A 16,984-nucleotide genomic window follows, 5' to 3' on the forward strand; every position below is an offset into this window, starting at 1 on the left:
ATTTCAATGCTAAATTCTATGCTAATTCCTTTGTCAAGGGGTGCCTCTGCGGATGTGTATACTTTAACTTAGCTATTTCAATGCTAAATTCTATGCTAATTCCTTTGTCAAGGGGTGCCTTTGCGGATGTGTATGCTTTAACTTTAACATAGCCATTTCTGTGATCAGTCACAAGCTAATCACTCAGCCATTTCAATGCTAAATTATATGCTAATTCCTTTGTCAAGGCGCTTTGTTTCTTCTCACACAGCTTAAAGGTCGTGATCTGAGCGTGGCTTTTTCATTCCAGCGCTGTCCTCCAGACAGTCTCGTCCCTTCACCTGATGAAGGCCGCTTGTGTTGTGGCCGAAACGTCGTGAGAACATTATTGTGTTATTTTATTTTATCAATTTATTATTTTATTCTCATTCTACGTGACTTTACCAAAAGAACCAAAGAAGATGAATCCTTGCAGTCACGAAAGCTTTAAATCGAAAGGTTTACATTGGTAACGCGTTCCTAATAGGTGCGGCGAATATCGAAGCGAGTGTAAATCAAAGCAATTATTTTCTCCAAATCACCAAAATACCCGTACACAAATAGTATATTGTACTCGATGGTAAAGTACATTTCTTCATGCGCGAGGCAAAGCAGTTCGTATACAGGGTAGTAGGCGGAGGCCAGGTCTGCGCTGACAGATAACGATAAAGGATGGACGATGCTGTCTGCGACGTAAGTGTGTGGGTTGAGGGCTTGGGGCGACGCAACTCTGGTAGTGGTGTCAATAATACGTAAAGTGATGACGTATTTGCGAAACGACATAAAAGGGGGAGACGTAAATCGGGGTATTACTGTGTCTCTCTTCTCTCAACCTCAATGCATTCATATCTCCATGTCTATCAATACAACTATATTCCTTGTCTGTGTTCTTTTTGCAATCTCATTACATCTTTATCCCTTGTTTACATCTCTCCTCTGTTTTCACGAGAATTCTCGCTATGTATATGGTACTTGCATCTCTCCGGTTATTTCACAAATATTTATATCACGTGTCTGACGTCCTTCTTGCCTTATCAGGAGTTGTTACATTGAATTGAGGGGGGCATAAGACTAACTTCTTAAGGTTACTAAAGGGGCGAACATCACCACTGCTAGAACCCCACAAACCCTGTTTTATCCCACCACATATGAACGTATAAACGCATATACTATGAAATGTCAATTCCGTATTGTATTCAACAACATACCGAAAGTATTGCCACTAAGCGTATTTCAACAAGGTATATATTCTTTTAAATCAAATCTTATAAACATAAACATCTGATATGACAACTCATAACCAATATATATTTAACGTAGCTTTCTCGATATGTTTTACACGGTTACACTGTACATACTAATAAAGTTAAGTTTTCTTTTACTTTTTTTGTATTGTTTTAAACCAGAAATACAGAAATAATTAAGCTTAAATTCGTCGTCATCCGCTGCTGGATGAAGCTCCCAAAACTTTCACAATCTCTCACTCCACCTTCACGATCTATTATTCTCTTGCCTTTAATGTTTTGCCCTAGGGCTAGAATGAGTTGTACACTTGTGGGTTTTTCGTCGTAGCGATTGCCACATCTGACAGCTGCCAGAACACGATTTGCATATACCTACGTGATTCAATGCCAATATTTATCCCTGTTCAAACGAGCAATTAAATGAACTCATCTCTTGTGGCAGCCCTGCGCAATTTTGTCGAAATGGACACATTTTATTTTGGCACGGTCGAGACGTTATTAAGACAACCACTGTTTATCTTCCACAAAGTCGTGCTTGTGGAGCTCAGCCCCAGAGAGTTATATTCAGATTGCATGAAGGAAGTAACAAAATACATTTCAGACGGCGATCGAGGTCAGGAGACACTGTCATCAAACGTAATGTGCATTGACAGAAGATGTGTTTATACTGGTAGGAAACGTAGTGGACTGGAAGCCCAACCGGGATTAATTCACAGGAGGCAGGGGATTAATTGTGTATGTCTGTGGATGTCTGTCCACGTGTATCTGGACACCCGGATATAAAACAAATGTGCTCCTAGTGGGCATTACTGGTAGGAAACGTAGTGGACTGGAAGCCCAACCGGGATTATCACAGGAGGCAGGGGATTAATTGTGTATGTCTGTGGATGTCTGTCCACGTGTATCCGGACACCCGGATAAAATGGGAGGGGTAGGGCTGGGTGGAGAGGGGAGGGTGGGGAGGGGCTGGGTGGGGAGGAGAGGGGCTGGGTGGGGAGGGTGGGGAGGGGCTGGGTGGGGAGGGTGGGGCTGTGTGGGGGGTGGGGAGGGTGGGGCTGGGTGGGGGGTGGAGGGTGGGAGGGGTGGGGCTGGGTGGGGAGGGGCTGGTCACCCCGTGGTGCCCTTATAAAACTCAACGTTTAACCTACTCACGCCGGCTTGTGCCCGCCCTCACAGTCGGGCATATTTGCGGAATACACCACGTGGTGCCGCCGTTGACCCTGGCCATTGACCGAGCAACCCAACGTTCCTACCAGCTCCCTCCGCAGGAATGCGTTTGTAAAAAAAATATATCGAAAACGATACCTAATTTTTCTTTGCCTTTGAGACAGCAGGGACACCAAGGCGCACTACCACAGGCGGGACTGGCCACAGCGGACCGATTTCTCTGTGGGGAGGAACAACGTCAAGTGGGAGCCACTGGTGGACCCCCAGAAGGTGCTGATGCCACCACTGCACATCAAATTGGGCCTTGTGAAACAGTGTCAGAGCTGTAGATAAGGAGTCGGCAGCCTTCAAGTACCTTCAAGACTTATTCCCTAAGCTGTCTGAGGCAAAGGTCAAAACCGGTGTTTTCGTCGGACCACAGATAAAGAAGATCCTGGAGTGCAATGAATTCCCCAAGAAGCTCACTAGTAAGGAGAAAGCGACATGGAACAGCTTTGTCGCAGTGGTTTCTGGCTTCCTGGGCAATCACAAGGTCGAAAACGATATGGAGCTGGTTGCGACTGGTGAAGAACTACAGCACAATGGGCTGTAGGATGTCCCTCAAAGTCCATATCCTTGATGCTTATCTTGATAAATTCAAGAAGAACATGGGAGCGTACTCGGAGGAGCAAGGCACGCGCTTCCACCAGGATATACTGGACTTTGAACGCCGCTACCAAGGACAGTATAACGAGAACATGATGGAAGACTACACTTTGGTGGCTGATTCGTGAAAGTGATTTACAGTATCATCGTAAATCTCAAAAAACTACTCAATTCTACATCTTTTGTAGTCATTTTTGTATTGCTTTAGAATAAATATATGTTAATTTTGATTCATGTTTTTTTTCTGACTTTATGTAAATGAAAAGGCACAAACTCGCCCGTTTTCTCATTGAAAAATAGGTAAATTTCAAAATATCACTGTCCTGGTCACAAAAGCAAAGTTTGTGGGGAATAATATCCATTTTCTATACGTTTTAGGCATAAGCAATTAAAAAAACAACACTTGCCACCCAGGGACAAAGATTGTGTTACACAGTGTCATACATGCGGGAGGGAACCGGAGCGCCCGGAGGGACCCCACACTTTGAGAGAGCGAGACTGTATCCAATGCAGCTGGAACAGATGGAGATTCGTTCACACTCTCCGTGCCGCCTTCTCCTGGCCAGCCCGGCCATGGCACCTCGACGTCCATTTGTGTTTCGCAACATTTGTGTGATCCACCAAGCCTTGATGTCGCCACAGTGCTGGATTACAGGCGTGCGCAGTCACTACCCGCCTGGCTAAATCACGAGAGAAGAGAAATGTGCATTTGTATGAGATGTAAGGTAGGGACGATAGCAGAGCGATGCATGCAGATGCAATATGAGGTTGGAGAGACATTTAAAACAGACTGGGAAGAGACAGGGAAAAATACGTAATCAAAAGAAGAGATAGAAGAGATGTATTCAGAGAGACAGCGAGAGAGATGTGTTTATATATATGTGTAGTGCCGTGAATTCACTCGGACGACAACCGTATTTCTTCTACCGTCACTTATTCCATCGTTCCGTACACACAGTGATTCTCCTCTTCACACTCCGCCAACTCGGACACTCCGATTCACCTCAGCGCCGTCCGCTCATCCTCCTTCCACACACAGTGGTTCTCCCTCTATCTCCTCACACACAGTGTCGCCGCTATCTCTTCACACGCAGTGACTTCCCTTCCACACACAGTGGTTCTTCTTCTCTCTCCTCACACACAGTATCCTGTCTGTCTATTCACACACAGTGACTCTATCTATCTATTCACACACAGTGACTCTATCTATCTATCCACACAGTGACTCTATCTGTCTCCACTAACGCTAACTCTCCCTATCGCTATTTACTGTCTCTTGGGTTCGGCTCTCTATCTATTCTTCCATCACATTTCCAGCTGTCCTCTTCGTATCTCAACACCTCTCGCCAACAACTCCCCAGCAACAACTCTCCCTCCGTTCAAATCACCTCGCGTTTTATCCCCTCTCGCATTAGCCTTAATTAATTGCCACCTGGCTCGCTGGCCGTTTTCCCACCAGCTCGCACCTGTCCCCTCCGTCAGACTTCGAGACGCCACCACTTAACGCTAACAGTCTCTCGACCAATCACAGCCCTCGTGCCACGACTCCCTTAATTACTTCGGGTTGTTTACGCCACCCGTGACTCGACCACCTGTTCGACCTCATGTGACCCGGTCTCCTTGCCTGTCTGTATGTACTGTATGTGGCCAATTCCTATGCGTATCGTTTACTCCACTACATATGTATGCATGTTTAACTTCTTTCACGCCATCCGCAGCCAACCGTGCTAACGGGAGGTGCGGGAGAAGGACAGCAAACTAAACGCAAAAAAAGCAGTTCTAAAGAAATGAGTTTGTCAATATAGATGATTGAAAAGTGCATGGCTCCAGCGGCTTACAAATATCGCAAGGAAGAGCGTTCCAGACGGCCGCAGAAGCACATCTTCAAAGCGTGTGATGCAGTGGCTTTGTTCGATGGCTAGCGAAAAGCCGCCGCTGTGAGGATGACCGGAGTTCGCGTGATGGTTTATGGCCCTTGACGAGATCAGCCACGGTATTGCGGTTCATTTGTGGCAAGCACTCTGTGTGTAATGAGTGCGACCTTAGAACGTGTTCGTTCGGCAACCGGAAGACAATGCAGCTCAGCGAGCACCGGACGGACACGGTCGGGATCTTGCAGTGCCCATCACGATACTTGCCGAATAATGTTGTACACGTTGCAGATTGGCAATATTTTTTTGCCAGACGTCCCGTCGAGTAGCGAGTTGCAATAATCCAGCCTTGTCGATACTCCGCTACATGCCACCGTGTTGGCTATATCGCGATTCAATAGTGGTCGAATGTGTTGTAGAGGCCCTGATATGAACATTGCAGGATCTGACCAAATGTGTACAGCACACAGAGACCATAGGAGAAACAGAGATATGTTCAGAAAATATAGCAGATAGACATTAAACAGATGAGTAGACATGAGACTGGAGTGATGAGAGATACTGTGATGTAGGATTTAAGTCAACTCAGCCCTGAAATGTGTGAACATCAGCACCGAAGGAGACAAAAACGGCCGGGCATGGTGCTAACCACAGATGCCCCTTGTATGCTGTGCCGTCATTGTCCATACCAGCAGCAGCATCAACAGCAGCGCTTCGATCAGGCACACGTGTGACGCTCCTGTTGGGCTGCCAGCTTGCCAGGTGATTGCAGCACATGACGTGGGATCGTCGATCCAGCTGTGTAAAATTTTGAGTATCACTACCACGTAAACGTGATTTTTCTCAAGAGTAGTCTGGATTCCTCCCAAAACGCAAAACAGGCATTTAAGAGTGTTGCTAAACATCCCATAATTTTCATTATCAGTTACAGCATCGTCATCATCCCGTGATGATGATGATGCTGCCTAAAGGCATTAGCTCAAGACATGTTGTTGCGGAGTTGTGGGAATATTTGTTACGCAATGCACATGATGGCGCACCACGGGATGGGTTCCCACCCATGCCAAGCTCTCTTGAATGACCAAATACAAAAGTATGAAATGCTGCGGCTCAATGACCTGAATCACGGTACGTGAATTATGGGAGGTGTTTATATAAATGGGGTACAACGGTGGTGAAACGTTAACTCGTTCGCCTGGTATACAGGAGGTCCTGGGTTTGATCCCGATCCGATCGCACCGTATATATTTGGAGTCTACATGTTCTCCCCTACGGATTTAGAAACATGCGTTTAGAGTATGAGGCTGCTATATATATCCACATGATAAGCTACGTCGTTAAGTTTTATCAATTGTCACCAGGTCGCTTCTGAAAAAGAGCTATGTAGCTCAGTGGGCCTTACCTCGTAAAATACAAATATATTAGTTGAAAGAAAAATACGTGTGTTCTTGTTATCCCTATTTTGCTATTCTATTCTTGCGTATGGCAATACGTTCAGAAGCAAAATGCCAATGTCGAGGTCTGCTAGCCACGAGAGGGCTTCAGGAGAGAGTTTGTGTAGTTTTTCCATTCCTCCGTTGAAGGAGCGCAGACTACGGTGGTTGACTCTACGGCATACTGAACCACAGTACAATGGACATGACAGCACAGATGATGACAATTGAAGGAGTGCAGACGACAGCGGTTTACTAAATGGCCCATAGTTTGAGTTGCATGGCCAGAGTCCCACGAATGTGGCTTGTCTTTAATTTTCCAACCATGAAGCGAGATGTCCGCATCGGCCTGTTGATGTTCTGATGTGGCGAACGATGGTTCCACCAGTGTCTTCGAGGAATGTCAAAGCCAGGAGGTGCGGTGTTTGGGTCATGAACGAGGCGTTTATTCTGAACGTCCCCGCCGTTCCATTCTGCTCGTCAGCGTTCTTCTGGACCTGGGCGAAGTTATAGGACGGTGACAGCAGCAGAGCGATCCCAAAAGGGGGATAGGCGACTTGATGCATATTGAGGTCTTTGTTGATGGGTAGGCAGGCATCGTGTCACGAGACAGAGTATAGTGTCCGTTCAGACCTTTCATAGCAGTACAACCCTACTACGTATTGGAGAGTGGCCCACAGAATGGGATACCACAGAGATAGCTCTTCAAGTGGCCTGCTCAACACGCGTTTTTTTATATTAAGTTTTTTGTAGACGTCCAAGGCATTCTAATGCGGTCATTCTAGTACTTGCCTCCGTAAGAATTAAAAAAAGAGACTTCAATTGTCAGTTTGAGGAATTTCAGGCTAATTCTGGAATTCCAAAACATAAAAAGGCACCCACTCTAAAACATCTTCCTGCCCAAATGAGCAATTGGGGTTTTCATCTGTTGCTGCCTTGAAGCGTATGGCCGAAATTCCATACAGAGTACTCATTGCAGGGGCCATTCGTGGTACAGGACAGCCACGGTTTTATTTTTCCCGGACCATGAAACTAAATTTGAATTACCGTCCAGTAGTGTTGATCAGCGATGCGTCAAGAGAATCATCCACTGGTATGCGAAACTCACGCTACCACAGCGCCACCTGGCGGAATCCTTGAGTTAACTGGTACAGTACTGCATCGCGGTTTCTTTTTGATGGGGATTTGATCCGTTTTTCCACCCGTTCTACAGATCGCCTGTAGTTTGGAGCCAAATGTTTTATTTCCAGCATAGCAGCTATACCTCATTCATGGATATTTGATCGTTAAAATAACATAATAACACGCATTTTCCATTAAGTTTGACACTGTGAACAAGTGATTTGGGTACAATATATGAAAAGGGGATATGGGGAGCTTCAACCTTGTCCCCTTGGATTTTGATAATTTGCCAATAACCGTGTGTGGAAAAAGCACATACAAATCATGTTATACAGAAGGGCCACTGTCTAAAATGTCGCCTATTATGTATGTCCCTTTAAGGCATTGACAAATGTGGATTTGTGTTTGTCAATTCTGCTTGAGCACCACTGCCAATGCAACATCACCATATACATCCGAAGCTGTTTTGAGTTAAATATCAAATGTTCGGCTATTTTGAGATGTACGTACGCAACATGTAATATAATAAATTATTCATACGGGCTGGCAAAGGAGTGTTTGAGACACTGTGCACGATGGCTTATCGAGATCTATGTACGTATGTTGAACTTCGTTTTCACCGTACGGAGCTGAACCGTGCTAAAATCGGAGGTGCGGGGGTCGGACAAGCAAAAAAAACACAAAAAACAGTTTAACATGAAATTAGTTTTCAATCTAGATTTAAAAGTGCCATACGTTCCAATTGGATGGGGGTGACGGGAGCAGATTGTTTTGAGTGGCCAGCCTGGGCAGTCTTGGGGTCCAGTGGCCCGTTCTTGTGAGGCAAAGGTTTAATATTTTTTATTTTAAAAAGTTAAATTGCAAAAGCTCCGTGAAGTTGAATATTCGGTTTCGTTGTAAATGCTGTGTACACTGTGTATATATTTACACATCGATGTAAAAGGCCGTGAGGTTTAATGCTGTGTTTGAGTTATTGTGGATACTTTTGTAACATTTTAAGGCACTAAATTGCTTCATCGCTCTATCTAACAAATGGTCATTTCCCTGAATTAAGTCGTCCATGAAATGTAATTTATTAATACGCATGCCGTTTGCACGTCAGGCTTAACGCTCCATCGTCTCCTCCTCCTGCCCCACAGGCAAGGAGCGCGACTCCGAGACGGGCAAGGGGTGAGGACTGTGACACTCGCACGCGGTGTGGGGGGCTTTAGACTGCAGTGATTCTCAACCTTGTTTGGCTACTGATTTACCCCCCCCCTACTCCCCAGCCTTGTTGAATTTTCTTTAAAACGGCTACCCCTCGCCCCGCTGCCTTGCCTGCCCGCAACGTGGATCTGAGAAATAAATGTCCAGCGATCCCTTGCCAACCGCGAGGGTTATGTTCCTGAAACACCCCCCACCTCACCGCGGTTGGTAAAGCACAGCGGGCCGATGGGAAACAGGGGGTTAGGGAGCAACCACGGCCGCGGTCAGACTCGTCAGAGCTTAACTAAGTTGCCTGTTTGCTGACTAAACACCGGATAAAATACGGTACGTAATAACACGTAGATAAACATTACGCGTATGAACAATGAACGTCAATGTTTTAAGCAAGTGTCCGTTTTGTGTGAGATATTCTAACCCGCTCGTAACTGCAAGCGAATAAAAAAAATTCATGCCACGGAAGCGCTGTGGAAACCCACATTGTTTACCATCAATGAGTTTTAAAAGGTCGTTTAAATAGTTCTAGGTTACCATGTGGATTTAAACGTTATGGCAGTTAATTTATATTGGCATATTCATACGTGATTATTCACCAATGACTCTCACGTACGATATAATTTCACACATTTAGAAATCACCTCATGTACCCCCCCCAACCCCCCTGGGACATTGCCACGTACTCCCAGAGGTTCCGCGTACCCCCACTGCTCTAGAGAACCACTGCTCTAGAGCGGCCTTGCACCCCTTTAGTTCTCAATGGTTAAAACGTATAATGTTAAAACATAAGTTTGATGAAACTAAGTAAGCTGTACTAACGTGCCCTGCTTGGTTTGTGTTTTCGATTATTTAACTTCTAAAAAATAAAAATCTGCCCATGTCTCACACCCCTATAAAGGGCATCTCGCACCCCCAGAAAGGGCATCTCACACCCCCAGAGAGGGCATCTCGCACCCCCAGAGAGGACATCTCGCACCCCCCACAGAGGGCATCTCACACCCCTCAGAGAGGGCATCTCACACCCCCAGAAAGGGCATCTCACACCCCCAGAAAGGGCATCTCGCACCCCCAGAAAGGGCATCTCACATCCCCAGAAAGGGCATCTCACATCCCCAGAAAGGGCATCTCACATCCCCAGAGAGGGCATCTCACACCCCCAGAGAGGGCATCTCACACCCCCAGAGGAGGCATCTCGCACCCCCCAGAGAGGACATCTCACACCCCCCAGAGAGGGCGTCTCACACCCCCAGAGAGGGCATCTCACACCCCCAGAGAGGGCATCTCACACCCCCCAGAGAGGACATCTCACACCCCCCAGAGAGGGCGTCTCACACCCCCAGAGGAGGCATCTCGCACCCCCCAGAGAGGACATCTCACACCCACAGAGAGGGCATCTCACACCCCCAGAGAGGGCGTCTCACACCCCCCAGAGAGGGCGTCTCACACCCCCAGAGGAGGCATCTCGCACCCCCCAGAGAGGACATCTCACACCCCCCAGAGAGGGCGTCTCACACCCCCAGAGGAGGCATCTCGCACCCCCCAGAGAGGACATCTCACACCCCCAGAGAGGACATCTCACACCCCCCAGAGAGGGCGTCTCACACCCCCAGAGGAGGCATCTCGCACCCCCCAGAGAGGACATCTCACACCCCCCAGAGAGGACATCTCACACCCCCAGAGAGGGCATCTCACACCCCTAGAGAGGGCGTCTCACACCCCCAGTGAGGGCATCTCTCACCCCCAGAGAGGGCATCTCACACCCCCCAGAGAGGGCATCTCGCACCCCCAGGGAGGGCATCTCGCACCCCCCAGAGAGGACATCTCACACCCCCCAGAGAGGGCGTCTCACACCCCCCAGAGAGGACATCTCACACCCCCAGAGAGGGCATCTCACACCCCCAGAGAGGGCATCTCGCACCCCCAGGGAGGGCATCTCACACCCCCAGAGAGGGCATCTCGCACCCCCCAGAGAGGGCATCTCGCACCCCCAGAGAGGACATCTCGCACCCCCCAGAGAGGGCATCTCGCACCCCCAGGGGGTGCCTGCACCCCAGGTTAACAACAAAACTGCGCTGAAGGGTTGGAGGGGAAAGGGCCGTCACACTCACAACCATCGGGTCTGCCACAAGGGTGGGGAGGGGCTGGGTGGGGAGGGTGGGGAGGGGCTGGGTGGGGAGGGTGGGGCTGGGTGGGGAGGGTGGGGAGGGGCTGGGTGGGGAGGGTGGGGAGGGGCTGGGTGGGGAGGGTGGGGCTCGGTGGGAGGTGGGAAGGGTGGGGCTGGGAAGGGTGGGGCTGGGTGGGGAGGGGCTGGTCACCCCGTGGTGCCCTTATAAAACTCAACGTTTCACCTACTCACGCCGGCTTGTGCCCTCCCACACAGTCGGGCATATTTGCGGAATACACCACGTGGTGCCGCCGTTGTTGACCCTGGCCATTGACCGAGCAACCCAACGTTCCTACCAGCTCCCTCCGCAGAAATGTGTTACGCCACGTGTTGTGTTCACCATATGAAGACGTTGAGCTTCATACAAACGAATGCACGCACGCTGTCCCATGCTACTCCTAGCAAATACCACCCCCGCCCCAGAACCCACGATTCCTCGGTGGAATTTGCCTCATCTGGTTTCAAGCGGCTCCCACACACTGTGGTCACTCCAACTTTCAACATTCTATCACAGGTGCCGCTTGATTCCACCCAGTGTAATGTGTACAGCATTTATATATAGAAGTACAGAACTGTAATGTCTAATGTATGTTGAACTTCTTTCGCACCGTACGTAGCCGACCGTGCTAATCGGACGTGCCAGGGGCACATCGTTAAGTTGTATTAACTGTGAAATTATTCAAGGATGGCGTGCATTCTCTTACGAATGTATTGTTGTTCTTTATTGTTGGGCAATGCTCGTAGCCATGTCACTGTGGTAATACAATTCCATTGCACCGTGTTGTACGATTGCATTTTACCTGATTGTGGATACGTGAATTACTTTCAGCTACACATCAACCTTTCACCTCTATTAAAACAATCATGTACTTCCTCAATCGATAGGCTTTCCAGAGGAACGTTGCACAGCATAATTTCAGGTAATTGGGGGTAAATAACAATCTCATACGGCTAATAAAGCCTGGGAATGTGCGATTAACAATAGGGGTTTTCCCCTTTTTTCTGGCAACAAAACTGAAACCTTTTTACAAGGATTCATGTTACTGCATTAACCACAATACCTGCAGTCAAAATGCAAACAAAAAACATACTATGATAATATATGCATTGTCCTTGAAACTGATTGGTCCACACCAAGGGACGGCTTTCTTTTGAGCCTCGACCCAATTGGTGCTCGACCAGATGACGCCAATCAGTTTCAAGGACAATGCATATATTATCATAGTATGTTTTTTGTTTGCATTTTGACTGCAGGTATTGTGGTTAATGCAGACATGAATCCTTGTAAAAAGGTTTCAGTTAATGTGCGATTAGTCCCACCAAGGCTTTAATTTAGCACAACAAAGTAAACTCCTGTACTCACGAAAATATCTCCATGGATTAAAAAAAAAGCTAACTGAAACCATAATTGAGCTTAGCCATTTCAAAATAAACGTTACTACGATGTGAAACATGCATCCTCATTGCTACCTAGTATTCCACGAGATAAACCGGTGTCATGGCCTTTACTTGTCACTGTTACATTGCATTTATGGCTTTATTTTGGTGATTTCTAAAAGTTTTTTGGTTTGGCCATGTTTTTGTTTATTGTAGTACGGAGTTAGACTGATGGCCTTATTCTAAGTTTTCTTGTTGTTGTTGTTGTTTGACTTGCATCCCACTGGGATTTTTGCACACAGCGTTGGTGTACGGTGCTATTTCAGGAATATTTTAATGTTTTTTCCTGGATTTTCTGTTTGCACATGCACAAAGTCACTTTAAGATGTGTTCTTGTTCATGTTTTGTTTTTTTGTTTGTTGCAGTTGCACCCGATTCAAGAGCCGAATGGCTCACAGGGCTATACCAAATAAATGAAACTATGAAACTAACTAAACTATGAAACTTGATCAGAAGCCTTGGACTATAACGGACACTTTCCTGGAAGGATCCGTCCTTGATAAAGGCCATTCGTTAAATCTTCTGATTGATCAGTGAAGAAATGTCACTTCCAAGACTGTTGGAGCTGTGTACTCAGTTTTGGCACCAGCACATCCCCTATGCCAGTGGTTCTCAACCTTTTTTTGGCTACTGGTACCCCCCTTGTTGAATTTTGTTTCAACCGGGTACCCCCTTGCCTGACCCAACATAGTTTTGAGAAATAAACGTATGAATAATGAACATCAATATTTTAACCAATTGTCCATTTTCTGGTAGTAACTGCAAGCGAATATAATTTTTTTTCAACAAACGCCCTGCACACGTTGAAATTTTTTCACCTTCGCTGGTTACTCTTAGAAACCACATTGTGTATGATCAATGAGTTTAGAAAGATATTATAAATCGTTCTAGGTTACCATATAGATTCATATTTTATCGTCGTTATTTTATATTGTTGGATTCATACGTGATTATTCACCAATGACTCTCATGTATGATATAATTTCACACATTAAGCACCTCACGTACCTCCAGGGGTCTGCGTACCCCCTGTTGAGAACGACTGCCCTATGCCACCCATGATAATAAAAATAGTTATGTTTTTCTTTTGTTTTAGTTTATTGAGAACCCTAAGTAACAGAGCAATAAGTAACAGAGCAATAAAGTAAGCATTGTGCACTGGTTCATCGTTGTCTTTTATAATATCCCCACTCCATTTGATATATTCGCATCTTTCATTCCTCCTTTTTCCCAATTCTGACCTGCTGATTTGTATTTTCACACCTGATATAGTCTAAAATGGATCCGAATGGGTCATTGGGTCAAACTGAAAAGAAAGGGTAATTTTGCGTGACAAAACCCTTGGGCATTTGTCATCAGACAGTAATAGGACCCAATCCATGTGTCACTGAAGCAGAAAAGGTGTCCATTTCCTCCTAGGATCACATAAATCAAAAGGACAATTTTGTTAATTTGGTGCTAGCTGAAATATGAAGAGAGAACACGTAATCATTTTTTATAACACATTACTTTTTTATTTAAGTTTGTTTACCCAGAAAATGCTCACCGAGTCTGAAGATCTTTATTTGAAGCTTTCGTGACTGCAGGAATCCATACTCTTTGGTTCTTTCGGTAAAGTCACGTAGGTAGAAAATAAAATGAAATAAAAATCACGACGTTTCGGGCGAAACAGGAAACGTCGTGATTTATTTTATTTTATACCAACGTGACTTTACCGAAAGAACCAAAGAGTCTTGAAGATGCTTTTTTTTCAGGAGGGTCTTGCCGAGTTATCACAGTAGGGGGCAACGCTGCTATGTGCAATACCAAATGAATATTTTCAAGGGAAATCTTCAGCAGTGGGATGTTAGGCCGATGCCAGTTATAAAATATGGGCTTTTTTTTTGTATCGCTATGGGAAGAAACTGGAGAACCTGGAAGAAACCCACGCAGAACAGGGGAAGAACATTTAAACTCCACACAGAAAGGCGTCTCTCTGCTGTGTTACTACTGCACGACCCTGTTACCCAACATATATTCTGTTGCCAATTTTGCATGTGTTTGTAAAATACTATGTCATAACCCTGAATATAAAGTAAACTCAAATGAATAACAAAAATGTTATCGTATTCGTACAATAATAATTTTGCAGCCCTTTATTGATCCACTCTTGCGTGAAGGTCTCCTCATGCCACCGCCAGTCTTAGGGGTTGTTTCCCCAACCTTCACGATGGTGATGAGTGTGGGCATGACAGGTTCAGATCAATCGAACCCAGATCGCTTTTCTTAACACACATAATCAACGTGCGTGTCACATACATGATGACAATGTGAACATTATACGACTCGCACACGTCCAATTTCCTGAATTGCATTCGTATGTGGTGTCATTCACACTCAACGCAGCAGCTAAACAGATTACAGTCAGCGTCTTCCTGTTCAAGTAAGTGGCCTTAAGCCAAAGATGGAAATTCCAATGGTGGGGGCCAGATGACGATCATTGAGGGCTTTCCCTGTTAACTTCCCATACAATGGCACTCATGTTACGTATGTATGTTGTATGTAGAATCTGCGTTTTCTATAACGCAAATTGGTGACAACGCGATGAATGTATTAGGGAGCACAGTTTTTTATAACGCGGATGCGAATTGGATATAACGTGATTGAGTGAACAGAAGAACAACGTCACGTAAGTAGGAATAAGCGGTTGTACGGCTGCCTTGGCCGAGCATCACACGAGGTGGGATGCTGCTGGATGCTTCTAAATGCTACCCACGCGCCTCAAGTCTTTGTTCAGCCTGAATACGCATCCCACGTGTTAGTGCGGACTGTGTTTTACCCGATATATTATTTATTATAACGCGATTTTTTTTTAGCAATGCAACTACCGCGTTATAGTAGACCAGATGTATGTATAACTTCTTTCGCACCGTGCTAATTGGAGGTTCTGATTACAGCGGATGGATCACAGGTTGAGTCAATTGCCAATACGAAATTGAACTCGAAAATGTTCAGTGATGACACGAGTACTTTGACCAAAGCACTTCTAAGTTAAATATCTAATACCAATAACCGTGTAACATTCGCCACACGACTACCCCCTGCCCGAATGATGTCAGGAGTGACATTTGGAGCCTCTAGCCGTGATTTTCTCCGTGGTGCCATGACGCACGGCATCGTGTAGAGTTTCTACGTTGGGTGCCAAATAGACCCACATTTCACTGCGAATGTGCTGAGTTTGTCAATCTATTTGATAAGGTTAAGACTTTGTAGTTTATAATTGGATGTGTGATCTGCATCCACTTTAGATTTTCCAAAGCATACAAACAGAACGCGTAAACATGTCCCTCGTTTATCGGGGGGACAACACCAGCCTCATGAACGCGACCAATCTAATGCGAAGAACAACCAAATGATCTGGGAGTTTCGACACCAAGGTGCTTTTTTTTAAATTGTCACTTGCAATGAGTCACAATTCGTTTCTTTTGGGATAGATCGTGTAGGTATAATGCACATTTGAACACGTGACCATATACCGACGGAACATAACCCAAATTAAACTATCAATGTCTAAACCACTGCACTTTATTTTATTGTCAGCATACACGTCTGTGTGTTTACAAACATGCAACGTAAGCTCACGTTGACGTTTTAATTCATATCCATAAGTACGTGGCCAATGAGAAAAAAAAACATCACCTGGGGCATGCGCCTGATCTTGTCAACATCTCGGAAGCCGAGCAGGACTTTGAGCCTGGATAGCACTTAGATTGGTGACCACTTACGCATGAAGCAGGTGCGTTGTAGGCTGCTGGTATGGTCAACCAACGCCTTAGGGAACGCGCGCAGTGCGTGGGGAGGCCCTCGTTCCAACAGCGGGTCTGCGCGTGCAACATACGCACGCGCACAAGTGGCCCACGGCGAATGGAGGCACGTGTGTGTGTGTGTGTGTTTATCTCGTGCTGGGAATAGTATTTATGTCACAGCCGTGCAGCATGTGACTGCAGCATCCGTCATTCCTGCGGCTTGCTATTCCTGCGCTCCCGTGATGTCTCGGGAGAGATTCATTGCTCGTTCAAACTTTTATCCAGGGCTACCCGCCGCCGCCGCACGCGCTTTTTCTACCGTGCCAGGGACATCGTCTCGAGTTACCGCAGCAGTTCAGAAGGATGTACAGTACATCATGTGCCGTCCTTTATTTAGCCAGCCGTGACAGCACCAAGTTGACGTTCGTCAATGTCGTACGGCATTTAATTTTTTTTATTTGGAGACACCACCGGGCCACCGGGTCCTTCGATAAGGCCAACGGCTTTGATGCCCGATCGATGCGTGCACCTGTATGTTGAACTTCTTCTTTCTCTATATTTATTTATGTATTGTAGCAACCGTGGACAATCTGTCACCTGGGGCACAGGAACGCGCGGTCAGGGGAGGCAGAGGAGGCAGAGCCTCGCCTGTCATACTCCAATGAAAATAGCTGTTACGAAAAGTAAAAGAAAGAAGGATCAACTGAAAAAATATATTAAGATTTTTCCACTGCTCTGTGTTATAAATGTCATTTCTGTACGATTCCAATAATTTTTATCGTCAAAATCGCCAAATTTGCGGAGCTCCGCTGCAAATACAGCAAGAGACGAGAGGTGAGGCAGCGACGAGCTCAGCCTCCCCTCTGATTGCGCAACCCCTCAGTAACTGGATGGAGCG

At 46.1% G+C, this 16,984-nt stretch overlaps 1 long non-coding RNA gene across 1 annotated transcript in view; it reads left to right on the top strand.

Moving 5' to 3' along the window:
- Positions 1–9,517, top strand: part of LOC142906856 (uncharacterized) — a 33,258-nt gene extending 23,741 nt beyond the window's left edge. The window contains exons 3-4 of the long non-coding RNA XR_012930530.1: positions 2,594–2,699; positions 8,640–9,517. This is a non-coding gene — a long non-coding RNA (uncharacterized LOC142906856). The remainder of the gene's footprint in view (positions 1–2,593; positions 2,700–8,639) is intronic.
- Positions 9,518–16,984: the final 7,467 nt, after the last annotated feature.

Source organism: Petromyzon marinus, chromosome 4 (assembly GCF_048934315.1).
Source record: "Petromyzon marinus isolate PM22_M1 ecotype Great Lakes invasive population chromosome 4, UKy_Petmar_22M1.pri1.0, whole genome shotgun sequence".
Classification (NCBI taxonomy): domain Eukaryota; kingdom Metazoa; phylum Chordata; class Hyperoartia; order Petromyzontiformes; family Petromyzontidae; genus Petromyzon; species Petromyzon marinus.